The sequence below is a fragment of the Ovis aries genome, chromosome 1 (genome assembly GCF_016772045.2).
Source record: "Ovis aries strain OAR_USU_Benz2616 breed Rambouillet chromosome 1, ARS-UI_Ramb_v3.0, whole genome shotgun sequence".
NCBI classification, from domain to species: domain Eukaryota; kingdom Metazoa; phylum Chordata; class Mammalia; order Artiodactyla; family Bovidae; genus Ovis; species Ovis aries.
Window position 1 is genome coordinate 141318949 of NC_056054.1, and position 17125 is coordinate 141336073.

The window sequence follows — 17125 nt, forward strand, 5'->3', positions numbered from 1 at the left end:
TTCTGGTGACTTTTCTCACATCAGTCCTGCATTTATAATTTCATGTACTCTACTGGCTTATCATGGTCTGAAGCTATATTCACTTCTTTCCAGAGATATACCATTGGACTATTTTATTCACATCAATTAATTGCCTTCCACCTCTCAATACTGATTATAACTATCTCTAGTTTACCTCTGGTCTAATTTTCTCTATCTGTTCAACAGTCAACTTGCATAATTAGCTGAATGTACCTTAAACACACCAACCTCTCAACATGTTCATAATTGAATTCATTGTCTCATTAGCACACATGCACAATTGCACTTTTATCTCCTCAACCTTTCTTGTAAACCTTGACAGTTATCCAAGGTTTTCAGCTTGTGTTAACCTCCCTCTATGAGTGGTGAAGTCTTGTCAATTTGATATTTAAAACAGCTCTTGAATAACCTGTGCGGTTATTTTCTTCGTATTCTTCTATACATTGATCATTCTACTGACTTTTCTTTGCTGATCAATTTATTTAGCTTTCATAGTTGCAAAAACTTCCAGAGATCACTCTAAAAAGTAAGTCTGGTAAACTCATGTCCATTCTTATATTTATTCAATTGTTCTTTATCATCTTTAGAATTTAATTCAAAATTATTAACATGTCCAGTTTGGCATATGCCTACTTCTGCTCCTCACCCACTTACCCTCAGCATTCCCAACATCACATTCTTCATTTCTCAAGTGTGCTTTTCCTGTCATCAACATTTGTTTCAGGTAGCTGAACTCCCTGATCCATCTTGTCAGGCTGCCTGAGAAGACCGGGAATCCATACCAGAGGATTTCAGGACAGATTATGGCTAAAAGCTGTTGTCTGTGCTCCTGCATTGTGTGCACCTGTCTGAGGACAGACAATTTAATTTAAACCTGTGAGTCTGCAAAGCCCAGTACAGTGCTGGTATAGAGCATGTGCTCAATACTCACTGACAAAAATCCACAAATGGACAGACACTTGAATGGATGAAAATAAATGGTGCGGGGTTTTATGAACTGCGACTGTGAAACTGTGAAATATTTCTGAGTTTTAAAACTTTCAACTTACATTTGTATATTTTGTATTCTATATATTTAAAGTAGTTAAAATTGATTACTAAAAGCTTAACACACATTCTTACAGACAGTGTCCAGGGGAAAAAGGAGTGGCATTACATAAATTTTGTCTACCTCTTTCATAAAAGATAATCCAAAAAGGTAATTTGAGAGAATCATAATTTATTCATGCATGACATTACCATTCTGGCTTTTCCATTAACTGGTTGAAAAAATTACTGAGTAGGTATTATGAGTGAAATATTAGGGATATAATGACGTCTGTGCTTTTAATGTCTCCATTTAGTTGAAGTTCTTAGGTTTTGGACTGCTATATGGAAAAGTTGAATTTGTGGTTGAGAGACTGAAGAGTAAGCATTCTTTTCCTGTTGACTAATCCATTCGGAGTTTCCCGGCAGGTGCATGAATTGACTGGAGACCTAACCTTTACAACACAGATTCAAACATATGCAGAGTTCAAGAATCTATTTGGGCTTTGGATATCTTAAATTGGGAGATGCTCAAAGGTCACTATTGATAGAACTGAGTTACAGAGCTTGCTTGTAAAAAAAAAAAAAAGTGTAAGAGGTAACTCAACTGTCACATGAGGACAATGAGGTGACTCCGGGTCATCTCTTTCCCCCTTGCTCAGTATATTACTCTCTAGCTACAGAGGCTGATAAAATGTTAATTCTCTGAACACTAAAGTATATTTTAATCTTTCTTTTTTCTGGAGTTACTAAAAAAGGAAGTGAATTTTTCTTCCTAATAATAGTAGGACATGGAATTATACCCCCAAGAAGGGCAAAGCAGAGAACTAAGGCAATTATAAGGGTCAATTAAGCACAAAGGTTGTTTCTGCTTCAGTAATCCACGTAATTAAACTGAAACAGGTTCAGGCATGTAATTGGCACAGTTCTCTTGGCTTTGGTACCAGAGACACATGATGTTTTCACAAGTCAGGAACCAGGTTCAAGTTACAGCATTTATTCTATGATACGGTTTGAAATAGAGAATGAAGTACTAGAGTTTCCAATTATATATTCAAGCAATAAATTAATTTGACAGCCATAAATTAATGAGAAAATAAAGTTTTAGATGATCCTGTGCAGAGAGGATTGATACACCAAACTTTGTTATATATGCATACCTTTAAGATGATATAACATATGTGCATATATGCGTGTGTGCATGCTAAGCCACTTCAGTTCAGTTCAGTCGCTCAGTCGTGTCTGACTCTTTGAGATCCCATGAATTGCACATGCCAGGTCTCCCTGTCCTTCACCAACTCCCAGAGTTTACTCAAACTCATGTCCATCGAGTCGGTGATGCCATCCAGCCATCTCATCCTCGGTCGTCCCCTTCCCCTCCTGCCCCCAATCCCTCCCAGCATCAGGGTCTTTTCCAATGAATCAACTCTTCGCATGAGGTGCCCAGAGTATTGTAGTTTCAGCTTTAGCATCAGTCCTTCCAATGAACACCCAGGACTGATCTCCTCTAGGATGGACTGGCTGGATCTCCTTGCAGTCCAAGGGACATGCAAGAGTCTTCTCCAGCACCACAGTTCAAAAGCATCAATTCTTCAGTGTTCAGCCTTCTTCACAGTCCAACTTTCACATCCATACATGACCACTGGAAAAACCATAGCCTTGACTAGATGGACCTGTGTTGGCAAAGTAATGTCTCTGCTTTTAAATGAGCTATCTAGGTTCGTCAAAACTTTCCTTCCAAGCAGCAAACGTCTTTTAATTTCATGGCTGCAATCACCATCTGCAGTGATTTTGGAGCTCATAAAAATAAAGTCTGACACTGTTTCCACTGTTTCCCCATCTCTTTGCCATGAAGTGATGGGACCGGATGCCATGATCTTCGTTTTCTGAATGTTGAGCTTTAAGCCAACTTTTTCACACTCTCTTTCCCTTTCATCAAGAGGCCTTTTAGTTCCTCTTCACTTTCTGCCATAAGGGTGGTGTCATCTGCGTATCTGAGGTTATGTCCAAATCTTTGTGACCCTATGGACTATAGCCCACTAGGCTCCTCTGCCCATAGCTTTCCCCAGGCAGGAACACTAGAGTGGGTTGCCATGCCCTCTTCCAGGCGTCTTCCTGACCCAGGGATTGAACCTGCATCTCCTACATCTCCTACAGCGCCCCCTGGAAAGCCCATATGTTCATATATATACACACATGAAAATATGTACATGCATTTCTTCAGTTCTGATCTCTCTTCCTCAACAGGCTTCTCAATTAAATGGCTAAAACTAGATTCCTTTTGGTGCCTCTCCATTTTTTCCAAATATTTATCTGTCTTCCCATATTCCTTGGCTCAATTTAGGATATCTTCATTCATGCAGGGACTAAAGTCAAATATAGAAAGTGTTCAAGCTTTTACCCTTTTCTTTCAGACTGTGATTTACCCCTCCCTTGCCACACTACCCACCACGTAAGTGAAACATTCCACTGATTCTATTTCTCAAGTAACTCATGAATCTGTGTGCCTGCCCCTTCCCCATTCACCATCTCTTCTTCATAGCCATATGTTAGATCTTCACCTTTTCTTGTCAAGACCAGTGACAACTGGTAGGCCATCTGTATCTGTCTTGTCTCTCCCACTTACTCATCTATAATCAAACTACATACAAATATCCCATGTCACTCCCATTACTGATAGACATTTAGAATCTATGGGGCCTTAGTACTGCAGAGAAATGTCTCCATTACCTGACTTCTACTTATGTCTTCATTTTCAACTCACGTGTCTCTGTCATGCAATTTTAACTCTACCGTGGAGGACTGATGATGTCTCCCTCATCTTAATTCACCACTGCTATGTTACACTTCCATGTCCTGCCTAGTTCCTCTTCCTGGAGTTGCATTTACCTCTAGTATGTCAATTCATTCTAATTAAGTAAATCATTCATTCATTCAACCACTGTTTATTAAGCACCAATGATGTATCAATAACCTCTTATACGCAGATTGAAAGGAAAAGGAGAAGAGGGCAACAGAGGACAGGATGGTTGGATGTCATCACCAACACAGCGGACATGTATTTGAGCAAACTCCAGGAGATAGTGAAGGACAGGGCAGCCTGGTATGCTGCAGTTCATGGGATCACAGAGGGTCAGACAAGACTGAGTGACTGAACAACTACAACAACAATGTACCAGCTCCCACACTGAGTACTGATTATCAAATTGCACTTCTTCTCCATCCCACTTATTTCAGTTTGGTTTAGTTTTCATCAGGACCTTTCATGGGCATAATCTCCTCAGATAATCCTGGGAAGTTGGACAATCACCTACCCTCTGTACCTGCAAATTCCCCAATGAAAGTCCCAACCAGTACACTGAAGTTGGATTTACTTATCTGTCTTACCCAAACCACTGAATTCATTTGATGGAAAGTTATGTCTTATTCTTCTTTGCATTCCCTGATTTCAGTGTCTGCTCCATGACAGTTTCTTAGTAAATAGGTTTTGACCTGAACTAAATGCTACTGCCCTTTAAGGCTATCAGAGTAAGTTAAACTTGATGCAATGATATATCCTTCTTTTTAGGTTCTTCTTTCCCTAACAGCATTTCTTAAGTTCACTCTATTCTTTCTCTCATTGTTTTCCCTCTTTCCTAACTACAGCTCTCCTCTTTTCATTTAACTATTTGCAAATGGTAAAGAATCTGCCAGCAATGCAGGAGATCCAGGTTCAATCCCTGGGTCAGGAAGATCCCTTGGAGAGGGGAATGGCAACCCACTCCAGTATTCCTGCCTGGAGAATTCCATGGACAGAGGAGCCTGCAGGGCTACAGTCCATGGAGTCACCGAGTCGGACATGACTGAGTGACTGATACACAAGCTGTGACTAGTCTCCGTTATCTACAAGTGGTAATAGTAGCACTGTCTACTTTCTTGGTCACAGGAGCTTATTGGTTTTTTGTCAGCAGTGGGAATTATAAGTTTCTGGTGGTCAAAGGAAAGAATGTTTTCGAAAGGAAAGGGAGAACACAAGAATGTCTGTAAGGGCAATGCTACTAGGATTAATGTTTTGGGATTCAATGCAATCAAATATGGGAAGGGTTGCTCTCGGCTCCTTTTAGAATCATGAGGTCTTACTATCTCTTGAAGTTTCTAACTTCTAATACCCATCCAACACATACAAGCACACAAATAAGTGCCCACTTGCAACCACATAATGCAAATAGACACATGCTTCCTCTCATACTTTGTTATGACTGAATTGCTCGTTTCTCTAATTTATAAACTAGTAAGACCTTTACCTATTTTACAACAAGGAGATCAAACCAATTAATCCTAAAGTAATTCAAACCTGAATATTCATGGGAAGGATTATTGATGAAGCTGAAGCTCCAGTATTTTGGCCATAAATGCGAAGAGTTGACCCATTGGAAAAGATCCTAATGTTTGAAAAAAATTGAGGGCAGGAGGAGAAGGGTGTAAGAGAGGATGAGATGGTTGGATGGCATCACTGACTCAATGGACATGAGTCTGAGCAAACTCCAGGAAATCATGAAGGACAGGGAAGCCTTGAGCGTGGCATTCCATGGGGTCAAAAAGAGTCAGACATGACTGAATAACCGAAGAAAACTACAAGATTTTACCCACTCTTTAGGTGCAAGGTCAAATTCCACCAAGTTCCCATCCACTTTAATCACACTTTACTCTGATGGGAATAACCACAAACTGTGATAAATGAGCCATTTTTAACTTCTAATCCATTATGGATCAATAATATGGCAAGTACAATGCAAATTAATTACTAGATAAATGGAATAAAAAAGAAAATCAGATAAAATAAATCTAATATGTCACTTCAGAATTAATAGATTCAGCAGAAATAGAACCACTTTGTCAAAATTCTAAAAAGGTTTTCTAAACACATAACCCCAATGTCATCATGAACCAGAAATAGGACAAAAACTGGAAGCAATCCACAGACCACGCTTTGAGAAGCACTGTTGTAAAGAAACTGTTATTAACTTACACAATAGCCAATGTATGCATGTTCAATAAATAAAGAACAGATCTCAAAAACACTAAGATAAGACATCAGAGTTTGTGTGTGTGTGTTTTCTTTATTTCTTATTTTGAACCTGCTTTACAATTTTCTCTTTAAAGTTTTGAAATTGTTGCTAACAGCATTATGCAAGTGATTCAGTCAAAGTTTTCAATAACTAATTCATTCCTCAACAAGTGTTTATTGAACATCATCTGTATGCCAGACACAGTCCTAGATACTAGGATCCAAATTTGCATAAACTATGGTCCTTAATTCAAACAAATCTAAATTAAAGGCTGTGCTACAAAGCAACTGGAGTGTAATCTTTAAAAGTATCAGGGTGGTGAAAGTCAAGGAAAGTCTGTAGAATTTTTCTACACTCATGAAGACAAATAAAATGAAACTAAAAAAACAAAGCACATAATTTGGAAACAAATTCTTACTCACTAAAGACCAATAGTTGGAATTTATCTGGACAACTGATGAAACTTGAATGGGATCTGGGGATTAGATAGTAGTGAACTAAGGATGTTAATTTCCTGATGTACTAGTTAGCTGCAGCTGTGTTAACAAAATATGATCAACTGGGTGGCTCAGGCAACAGGAATTTATGTTTCATAGATTTGGAGTCTGGCAAGTCATGATCAAGGAACTCACCAATTCCTTCTTTCTTGCTTTTGTTCACACATAACAGTGAGAAAATAAATAAACTCTCTGGCCTCTCTTCTTATAAGAGCACTAACCCATTATGAGAGCACCATGCTCATTACCTCATCTAAACCTACTTAGCTACCAAAGGCCTCTCCTCCAAATACCATCACACTTAGTGCAGGCTATTCTCCAAATACCATTACAGGGGGTTGGAGGAGGGGTTAGGTCTTCGACATATGAGTGGGACTGAATGTGCTTAGTTGCTCAGTTGTGTCTGACTCTTTGTGACCCCATGGACCGTAGCCCTCCAAGCTCTTCTGTCCATGGGGATTCTCTAGGGAAGAATACTGGAGTGGGTTGGCATGCCATTCTCCAGGGGATCTTCCCAACACAGGGATTGAACCCAGGCCTCCCACATTGCAGATGGATTCTTTATCATCGACGCCACCAGGGAAGCCATATGAATATAAGGTGGGGCACAATTTAGTCCTTAGTACCTGATATTGGTGATTTTATTGTGGTTATGCAGAAAATGTCTTTGTTTGCAGGGAGACACATCCTAAAGCACTCTGGGTAATGTGGCATTATGCTGGCAATTTATTTTCAAATAGTTCAGTGGAAAAGTTCTCTGTGATGTATGCATACATTTTCTGTAAGTTTATGATTGTTGAAAGATATTGTTTCTGACCTTGAGATTCTCAAGTCTACTTGGGAAGAGAAATGTGTGAGCAACTGTAATTAGGTGCCATTAAATGCAGTGAAATGTGGTGATATAATAAAGGACTGAAATGAAAGAAGGAAGGTGAGTTTGTCCAGAAGTTTGTGCAGGAGAGATCTCAAAAAGAAAGTAAATCTTGAAGGTCAAAATGTAAAACGAACCAGAGTCCATTGAACCCATGTTTATGCATTAATGATTATGTGACAAAATTGGCATACTTGATTTTTATTTTTCCCTCGTGTTTGACTTCCTGTAGAGTCATTATCTTAACTCACCATTTTCTTTTAAAATTAACAAAATGACAAAATATTTGAGGTAGTAAAGAAAAGAGTAATTAATTAAGAGCATAAGGTAAGTTGGGGATCAGATAAAAGTGTGTTCAAAAAGTGATATCTCTTAAACATCATTCTTTGCATATCATAATATATCTTAACAAAACCTTAGCTCATTCTTGCTTTCTCTTTTCCAGAATCCAGAAATAGACTGAAAAAGCTTATCTGAGGTCTCCATATTTGTTGCTAATGGCTATTATCCTCCTTAAAGTATTATATGAAATTTCCAATGAACATGGGAGAACAAGGGCTAGAGTGCCCATTTATTTCCCTGTATCTTAAAGATATCTATAATTCACTCATTGATTGAGCAAGTATTTGCAGGGTATCTATGCAAAGGTACCAAATTGCTTACCTAAAGGCATGCTATGATTCCTTTACATGGTTTTCTTTTTTCCCCCAATGTTTAAAATTGAGCCCATATTTAGAAACTGTGAGATTTCACATAGAAGTTTCAATATTCAATTCCTTTTACCTTTAGAAGTTATGGCTACTGGAACGTACTGTTAGATAGAAAGTATGACTAGAATGAGGAGAAACAGCCCCTGTTTGTTGAGCATGTGATCGTCTTTTCCTCAGTCCACACCACTCCCAAATGTACAGTGTTGGTCTGTTACACTCCCTTTGGCTATACTCATGGGTTTCAAAAGTACCTGCATTTGTAACCCTAGCCGAATATCAGATAAATTTATTTAGAAGACTGAGCAAGATCCTTTCCCCCTTCCTGATTTGTCCAATAAGATGTTTGTAGAATCAAGAGTTTGGGGCTGGTGACTTCTGCAAGTCAGATGAGGAGAAAAACTATTATGCAGTAGGCATAATAGTTACTACTTTCAGTTTTAAAAGAGATCTCATACCCACTTATTTTTCATTTTTCTGTTAAAAAAAGAATTTGGTACATATGTTCAAGATGTTTCAAATTAATACTACCATTGAATTCAGACTAATGTGAAATCAGAGATTCTTTTAGACACAATTCAAGCCATTAATAAGTCTACTTTTGCTGGCTGAGATAATGTCAAAGATTCATTTAAACAGCATGGGTAGTAAGTTGCATTATATACAAGTACTAACATTACTCTGTTTCTTCTAACAGAATTCACGCAGAGAATTGCTTCTTTTATATGTAATTTCTACTTTGCAAATAACTATCCATACTTTTAACCCACAGAGACAAATTTGTTACTGTCTTATCAATAAAAATAACGTCTTACATGTGTATAATACTTTAAAGCTGGCAAAGTGTTTTTAGATCCATATGAGGTAATGTATAAATAATTTCAGTACCATATAGATTTTTTTATAAATTTATAAATAATTTTCTGAAACAACCAATATCTGATTTTAAGCATGAATGCAACTAAGAATCATTAAAGTTCAATTTGAAAGAACTTTTACTGTGTATCAAAAATCATGTGTTGATATCTTTTGTATCTCGTTCATCAGAAATTATTAACAATTACTACTGTGTTACTCCAAAGATAATAGGTAGGTAGTGGTACTTTATAAACATTTGGTAAGACTAAATATTTCTACCTGATTTCTCCCCTTTGTCACACTTCAATCCAATTTAGCTGACTGCTATTTATTCAGCACCTACTAAGTTCAAATAGGAGTAACACACAGTCATTACCCTCTAAGGGTTAACATCCTGTAGGGAAAAATACAAGGTGAAATTTTGTATGTGACATAATATGTATGATGAGATCTATTTTTCCAAAAGATTTATGGAGATGTAAGATGACTGGTGAGAATGAAGATGAAGGGAAACATCTTTTTGAAAGCTATGAAAGAAGGTGTCATCTGGGGTGAATCTTGAAAAACAATCAGAACGTTACTCTTACATACCTAGAACGCAGTTGCATAAACATCTACATTATGAGCTTTTCTTTCCCCTGACCATTTATGTGCACTTACCTAATACTTTTTATGACTCTTTACTGTAACACTTTTTCTTTACTCCTTAATTTCCTAATTCAAAGTACAAGTGAGAATTATTCTTTTGTATGCTTGCCAAAAATGTAATTAAGGAAGGCCTGCTTTCATTCTATTTTAAAGTTCTATTTAAGAAAAGATTTAAAGGGCCTATTAAATAAATCATGGCACATCAAAAAAAATTGTCTAATATGCAGCCATTAGAAAGGATGAAATAGATAACATATATTGACTTAGAAGAAACTTCATAATTAAAATGTTAAAAAAAAACAGACTCATGAATATGGTATGAAAGCATTGTGTGCACAGATTAATATTGATATTTGTGTATATAAAGAAGGAACCATGAAAGGAAAACACCAAAACTTTAGCAGTACTAACTTTGAGGGAAACATAATTTTCTATTTAGTATAATTCTTAATTTTTAATATGAAATACTTCCTAACAACAAAATTATTGATATTGAAAGAAATACAAAGCATGCAGCATTTAATTTTTCCCATTCTAAGACTGGAAAAACCACAGATGTTATTTAAGTCAGTAACCTAATTCAATAATTCTTCAAGAATGAAAAATTTAACTCAAAACAAATTTCAGAAAAGTTGAAATATCATAAACTGCATGAAAATACAAATTCAAATTCTCAAATCAAATTCCACTGAAGAATGATAATGTTAAAAATTATGTTTATAGTAAGGCAGATTTCTAATTTTATTAAAATTAAGGCTAATTTTTTTTTTTGTCTGTAACCAGCAAGTCTCATTATTTTCTGTCAAAATACCAAAAATATTGGTGATAATCTCCTAGAGATAAAAGACAACACATAAAAAACACATGAATTTGCTGTATCATTATTTGGTGCTTTAGAAACTAGAAATAAATTCTTTTCTTTCATAGCAGATGACATATAAAGTTTAAATAGAATTCATAAAATCTCAGTTGTTCATTAGAAAGTGATACAATGACCCACCGCAAAGGCAATTACAGATTAGAACTAGAATGTAGTAGCTAGGAAAATAAAGGATTTCCAGACTTTCTACAACAGCAATATATCACAGTTGGTCACTTTCAGAGCTACCCAAGGTATTCTTGTCCATCTGTGAGGTCCGCTTGTATCACTCAGCCAGAATACCGAAAATGAGTACAGGTGAGGAGACTTAGCAACTTAGAGGCACCATGATTTGCCAAATACCAATCTCATGAGCAGTGAGCAAATGATAGTGTACCAGACACACATCAAGCACAAAAGATCATCAGCTCAGGTAAAATAAATGCAACCTGCCTTACGTGCCATCTTTGACTTCTAGCTCGTTGTTTTTATGTTATTATCATTTTGCTTTTGCCATATATTTTAAATCTGTACCATTCTGCCTCTTTCAGGCATTGAGCAGTTTGTCTTGAATTAGAAAAGAGGTGCTAGAATGTGGAAGTGGGAGGTTGACCTACATCTGAACAATTTGCATATGATTCACCACAATTAAACAATTTGGTTTGAAATAGCTGCAATTAAGCTATTATCAGAGAAGTATCTACTAGAGTAGGAATTCTAAATTTATCGTCACATACATTCTAGCCAAGAAAAGGGACACATTTTCTGGCACTCATTAAGAAAAGCTAATACAGAATTAAATTCTTCCAAATTAAAATTTATTTTAATAAATCACTGATAGCTAATTATACTTATGGCAACTTTGGTTTTTCTTTAAAAATTATAGTTTTAAAATAAGAAGAAAACTATGAAATTAAGGTAGGTTGGAGAAGGCAATGGCACCCCACTCCAGTACTCTTGCCTGGAAAATCCCATGGATGGAGGAGCATGGTGGGCTGCAATCCATGGGGTCTCTGAGAGTTAGACACACTAACTCAGTGACTTCACTTTCACTTTTCATTTTCATGCATTGGAGAAGGAAACGGCAACCCACTCCAGTGTTCTTGCCTGGAGAATCCCAGGGACCGCGGAGCCTAATAGGCTGCCGTCTGTGGTCGCACAGAGTCGGACATGACTGAAGTGACTTAGCAGCAGCAGCAGCAGCAGTAGCAGAGAATCTTAGTTTCTAACAATATATTCTATACGTTAATATACAAAAGTGCGTGTTCGTGTGTATGTGCCCAGTCGAGTTGACTCTGCAGCCCCATGGACTGTAGCTCGCCAGGCTTCTCTGCCCATGGAATTTTCCAGGCAAGAATACTGGATAGAATAGGTTGCCATTTCCTCCTCCAGGGGATCTTCGACACACAGGGATTGAACTCACATCTCCTGTGTCTCCTGCATTGGCAGGTGAATTCTTTACCACTGAGCCACCTTGGAAGCTCATACCTAAGTGTATATATTATAAAATTATCTTCTTGATATACGGAAGTCATACATGGTAATGTCAAACTATGCTAAAATTATGAAGGTAATACAAAATGTAAAATAATGAATAAATTCTGCCCACAGGGGAAAAAAATTCTAAGTAATATAATAAACTGAAGTAATATGTAATAGTAAGGGGTTTCCGGGTGGCTCAGATAATAAAGATTCAACCTGCATGAAGGAGACCTGCACTCAATACCTGTGTCTGGACAATCCCATGAAAAGCGACTACCCATTTTTATTTTTGCTTGGAGAATTCTTGACAGGGACAGAGGAATCTGGTGGGCTATAGTTCACGGGGTCACAAAGAGTCAGACGTGAGAGTGACCAACATTTTCACTTTAGCCTCACAGTATGTAATAATATGAATGCAAAATGCAAACTGACAATTAAACACTATGCACTGGGTGATTTCAAGTTGACAGGTGAGTAGAGATAACACATTTTTCAGATTTTCCAAATAAGCAACATTAACTATGTCTATGTCTAAAAAGAGGTGTAAAGTATTAAAACATAGCTAAAACAAAAGCATTCTATTTGCCATAGAATTACAAATATATTCTATAACCAGAAATAAGGGTTCTTTTTCCTACCTTTAGAGGCACATAAGAGGCTCTCTGACTAATCTTCAAGGATATCCTAAAAAATAAATAGAAAATGGATGACATAAAGAGCAATAAAATAGAAGGATTGTTTTAGCATTATTATTAACACTGAGTTTTAGTGGTCTATTTGCTGGGGGTTAGTCTATTTACTGTGTCAAGGAATTGCTTTTTCCATCCACCAATGAGTTTGGCAGCACTGAAGGGCACATAAGCATTACAATAAAATATATGTTTACTGACATTTTTGCTATCTGTTGGATATGGACATAGTGATTAAGAGTCTTCTTATTTACAACTATTAGCCAATTTAGCAATTTTACTATTGACAGTAGAGGTAAAAAGGAAAAAATAATTATGCCTTATTGCCAAAATGAAGCAAAAAAACCCCTATAAAATTGCAAACACTTCTAGATTTAATAACATCTTTTTATATCATTAGGTGTCACACTGAGTGAAGTAAGTCAGACAGAGAAGAAATATCATATGACATCCCTTACATGTGGAATCTAAAAAGAAATGATACAAATCAACTTACTTAGAAAACAGAAAGAAACTCAGGGACTTAGAAAACGAACTCATGGCTGCCAGGGGAAGGGATAGGTATAGACTTTGGGAAGATCATGTACACACTGCTATATTTAAAACAGATAACCAACAAAAACTTATTGTATAGCACATGGAACTCTGCTCAATGTTATGTGCCAGCCTGGATGGGAGGGGGGATTTGGGGGAGAATGGATACATATATATGTATGGCTGAGTCCCTTCACTGTTCACCTGAAACTATCACAACATTGCTGATTGCCATACCACAATAGAAAATGTTTTTGGTGTTAAAAAATAAAAATTAAGTTAAAAACTACAGGTACTAACTTGTAGTCCATTTTGTGGATACAATCACAAGATTTCAACCTGGAGTGAGATCAAGTCCCGTGTTCTAGAGTTTTAAGAGAGATATTACCTCAAAGAGGGGAAGAGGGAATTACTGTAAGGAAATTCTGATGATCATCATTAGAAAAGAACTGATCTTAGAACCAGGAGGTAACTTAAAAATCAACCGGTCCAACATCCTCACTTTACAAAATAAAGCAGTATCCCATAGCTAGCTTATGGCAGAACTAAGGGTAGAATATCCATCTCCCAGCCTCATCCCACTGCATTGTTACTTAATTCTTTGTAATTTCCAAGATTAGAAAGGAATCGAGAAGAGTGGAATTCTGTATTTTGCTTTGGAAAAGTTCCATCTTCTTGGTGAAGCTTCATACTCCTAATTGCATAAATGACCTATTGAATCTATTTATTTTATCTACATCATTCAAAACTCCTTTCCTTGGTAAAGAGAGATATAGTCCTCCCTTGGTATGTGAAAGGGATTGGTTCTAGGACCTTCTCTTTTCTATGGATACCCAAATCCCTGGATGCTCAAGTTCTTTTATAAAATAGCACAGAATTTTCATGTAACCTATGCACATCCTCCTATATACTTTAACTTCTTTCTTTCCTCTTTTGAGATATAATTGACATATAGCATGAAATAAGTTTAAGGTATACAGCATGATTATTTGATTCACATGCATCATCATTTACACAATATATTTAGTGAACAGCCATCATTTCATATAGACACAAAAATGAATAGAAAAAAATTTTTCCTTCTGATAAGAACTCTTAGGATCACTCTTTTAACAACTTTCATATCTAACATACAACAGTGTTATTTATATTTATCATGTACATTACACCCCCAGTACTTATTTATCTTATTGTCATATGCATTATATTCAAAGTACTTATTTATCTTATAACTGGAAGTTTGACCTTTTGACTGCCTTCATCTAACTCACCCTCCTTATACCAGTACCTCTGGTAACCACGAATATGATCTCTTTTTCTGTGAGTTTGCTTGTTTGCTTTAAAGTGTAATTGACCTGCAACACTATGCTCTTTGCACACAACAAAATGATTCGATATTTCTATTTCAAAATGATCATCATGATAATTCTCGTTATTGTCTGTCACCCGACAAAGATACTATATAATTATTGACTATATTTCCCACTGCAGATGGTGACTATAGCCATGAGATTAAAAGAGGTTTGCTCTTGGAAGAAAAGCTGTGACAAACCTAGACAGCATATTGAAAAGAAGAGACATTACTTTGCTGACAAATGTCCATATAATCAAAGCTATGGTTCTTCCAGTAGGCATGTATGGATGTGAGAGTTGGACCATAAAGAAGGCTGAGTGCTGAAGAACTGAGGCTTTTGAACTGTGTTGCTTGAGAAGACTCTTGAGAGTCCCTTGGACTGCAAGGAGACCAAACCAGTCAATCCTAAAGGAAATAGACTCTAAATATTCATTGGAAGGACTGATGCTAAAGCTAAAACTCCAATACTTTGACCACCTGATGTGAAGAACTGACTCATTTGAAAAAGACCCTGATGCTGGGAAAGATTGAAGGTAGGAAGAGAAACGGGGTGACAGAGGATGAGATGGTTGGATGGCATCACCGACTCAATGGACATGAGTTTGAGCAAGGTGTGGGAGATAGTGAAGGACAGGGAAGACTGTGTGTGCTGCAGTCCATGGGGTCAGAAAGCACTGGACACAACTTAGTGACTGAACAACAACAACAGTATTTCCAACACTCTCCATTTTATACCTCTGATTCATTTATTTTGTACCTGGAAGTCTGTATATCTTATTAATCTCCCTCTTCTATTTCTCTCCTTCCATATACTTTAAATCATCTCTAGATCAGTAAAACACCTTATACAATGTAAATCCTATGTAAAGAGTTATCTGAATAGAAAATTCCAGTTTTGCTTCGTGAAACTTTCTAGAATACTGTGTTAATACTTTCCAAACAGTGGTAGATTGAATCCATGGATGCAGAACCCCTGGATATGGAGGGCCAATTAAACTAAAGAGTTAAATGACAGGATTCTAGCCATAAACTTCTTATAATCAGTGACAGAAGTCAAGGGGGGAAAAAGGGAAAAAACAAGAGCTGCAAAGCTAACAAAAACTGTCATGAACACTAGAAGCAGGGTGTGAGAGAACCAACACAGTATCACTTTGCATAAAATCTTTTTACCGGGCAGTCTTCAAGGGAAGTCTAACAGCACTCTTTAACAAATGGCTCCTCTCTCTCAACTGATCTACATAACTATAGGCAGTAATGAAATCATCTGCAATCCAACTAGACTTCATTAAAAATACATATCTATTATATGTACAATCATTTGTGATTCTTAATAAAATGCAGTTTTTGTAACAATAACAATGGCTTATTAAACCATTCCTTATGAATGCCTCTATAAGGTGGGCAGTAACCCCTGGCCCCCAGTTTGTGTTGCTGTTAACAGTAACTTCTATACTTTCAGAAAATGCAATAACAGAGTCAACATTACAAAAGAATAGAATCTACCCCTGTACTGACAAGATCTAGAATTTTGAGAGCATGGAAGCTGAGCATGCAGCAATGTCACCCCTATGGGGATGTTTTCTTGTGCTGTAAACTCAGGCACAGCTTGTGTTTGCCCTGCTGGAAGCTCAAGATGTCGCTCTGCTTGCTGGACAAACTCAATGATTAATTCATGTTTCCACTGCAGAATGTCAAAGGATGAGAGTCACAGTTTAAAAGTTACATCAGATATCAAAAAGACATGGAATAAAAGAAATGTAAACATTTGGAGTGTAGCTAGTCAAAGTACTAGTGTCTCTAAGAAGATAGAGCATTATTTAGTAATAAGAGATATTTGTTGGATTTTATTGCTATAATTTTTCAATTATATCTAAATCATGAGGAAAGAATTCTGAAAAAAAAATTGTTTCTGTGAGCCAAAGTTTAAGCAAATTAACTCAACCATATTTAAGAGAAATAAAGTCATAGAGTGAATTACAAGGAAATATGTTTTTTGAAATTTTGGTAAGCAATAAAGTTAAAATGTTTTTCTATTTTTCTATTTAGAGGTCAGCCCTCTTACAAATATTTAAATATAAACATGCCGAATTACAAGGAAGTATGTTCTTTGAAATTTCGGTAAAAATAAAGTAAAAATGTTTCTGCATTTTTCTATCTAGAGGTCAGCCCTCTTACAAATATATAAATACAAACATATACATACTATTGTGGGTGAACACATTTACATTGTACACAAACAAGTATGGTTAAACACTGAAATATATGTTTTAATCCATTATGTATTTTATGTTCTCAATATCTTTGGCTAGAGACTAGAGTTTTGGCTTTATAAACAACTCTAATATCAGGGTTATGATAAATAAACATGTCTACACGTTTCAAAGTGACATACACAGGATAAATCACTGCCACTTTAGGGCAAGATTACCAGAGTGTGAGATACAAGATTTTGTAGACAGTTGGAGAAGGAAGAAGTGAATATCGAATTACTATTTTTAATACAAAATTAATTAGAAGCTCTCTTGTTTTCT

At 36.4% G+C, this 17125-nt stretch overlaps 1 protein-coding gene across 16 annotated transcripts in view; it reads right to left on the reverse strand.

The window, feature by feature from the left end:
* Nucleotides 1-17125, reverse strand: part of LOC121816219 (uncharacterized) — a 761897-nt gene that overhangs the window by 199454 nt on the left and 545318 nt on the right. For all 16 annotated transcript variants that reach the window (XR_009600791.1, XR_006055695.2, XR_009600786.1 and 13 more), the window contains one exon: nt 12656-12701. The gene's annotated coding sequence lies outside the window, so the exon portion shown is untranslated. The remainder of the gene's footprint in view (nt 1-12655; nt 12702-17125) is intronic.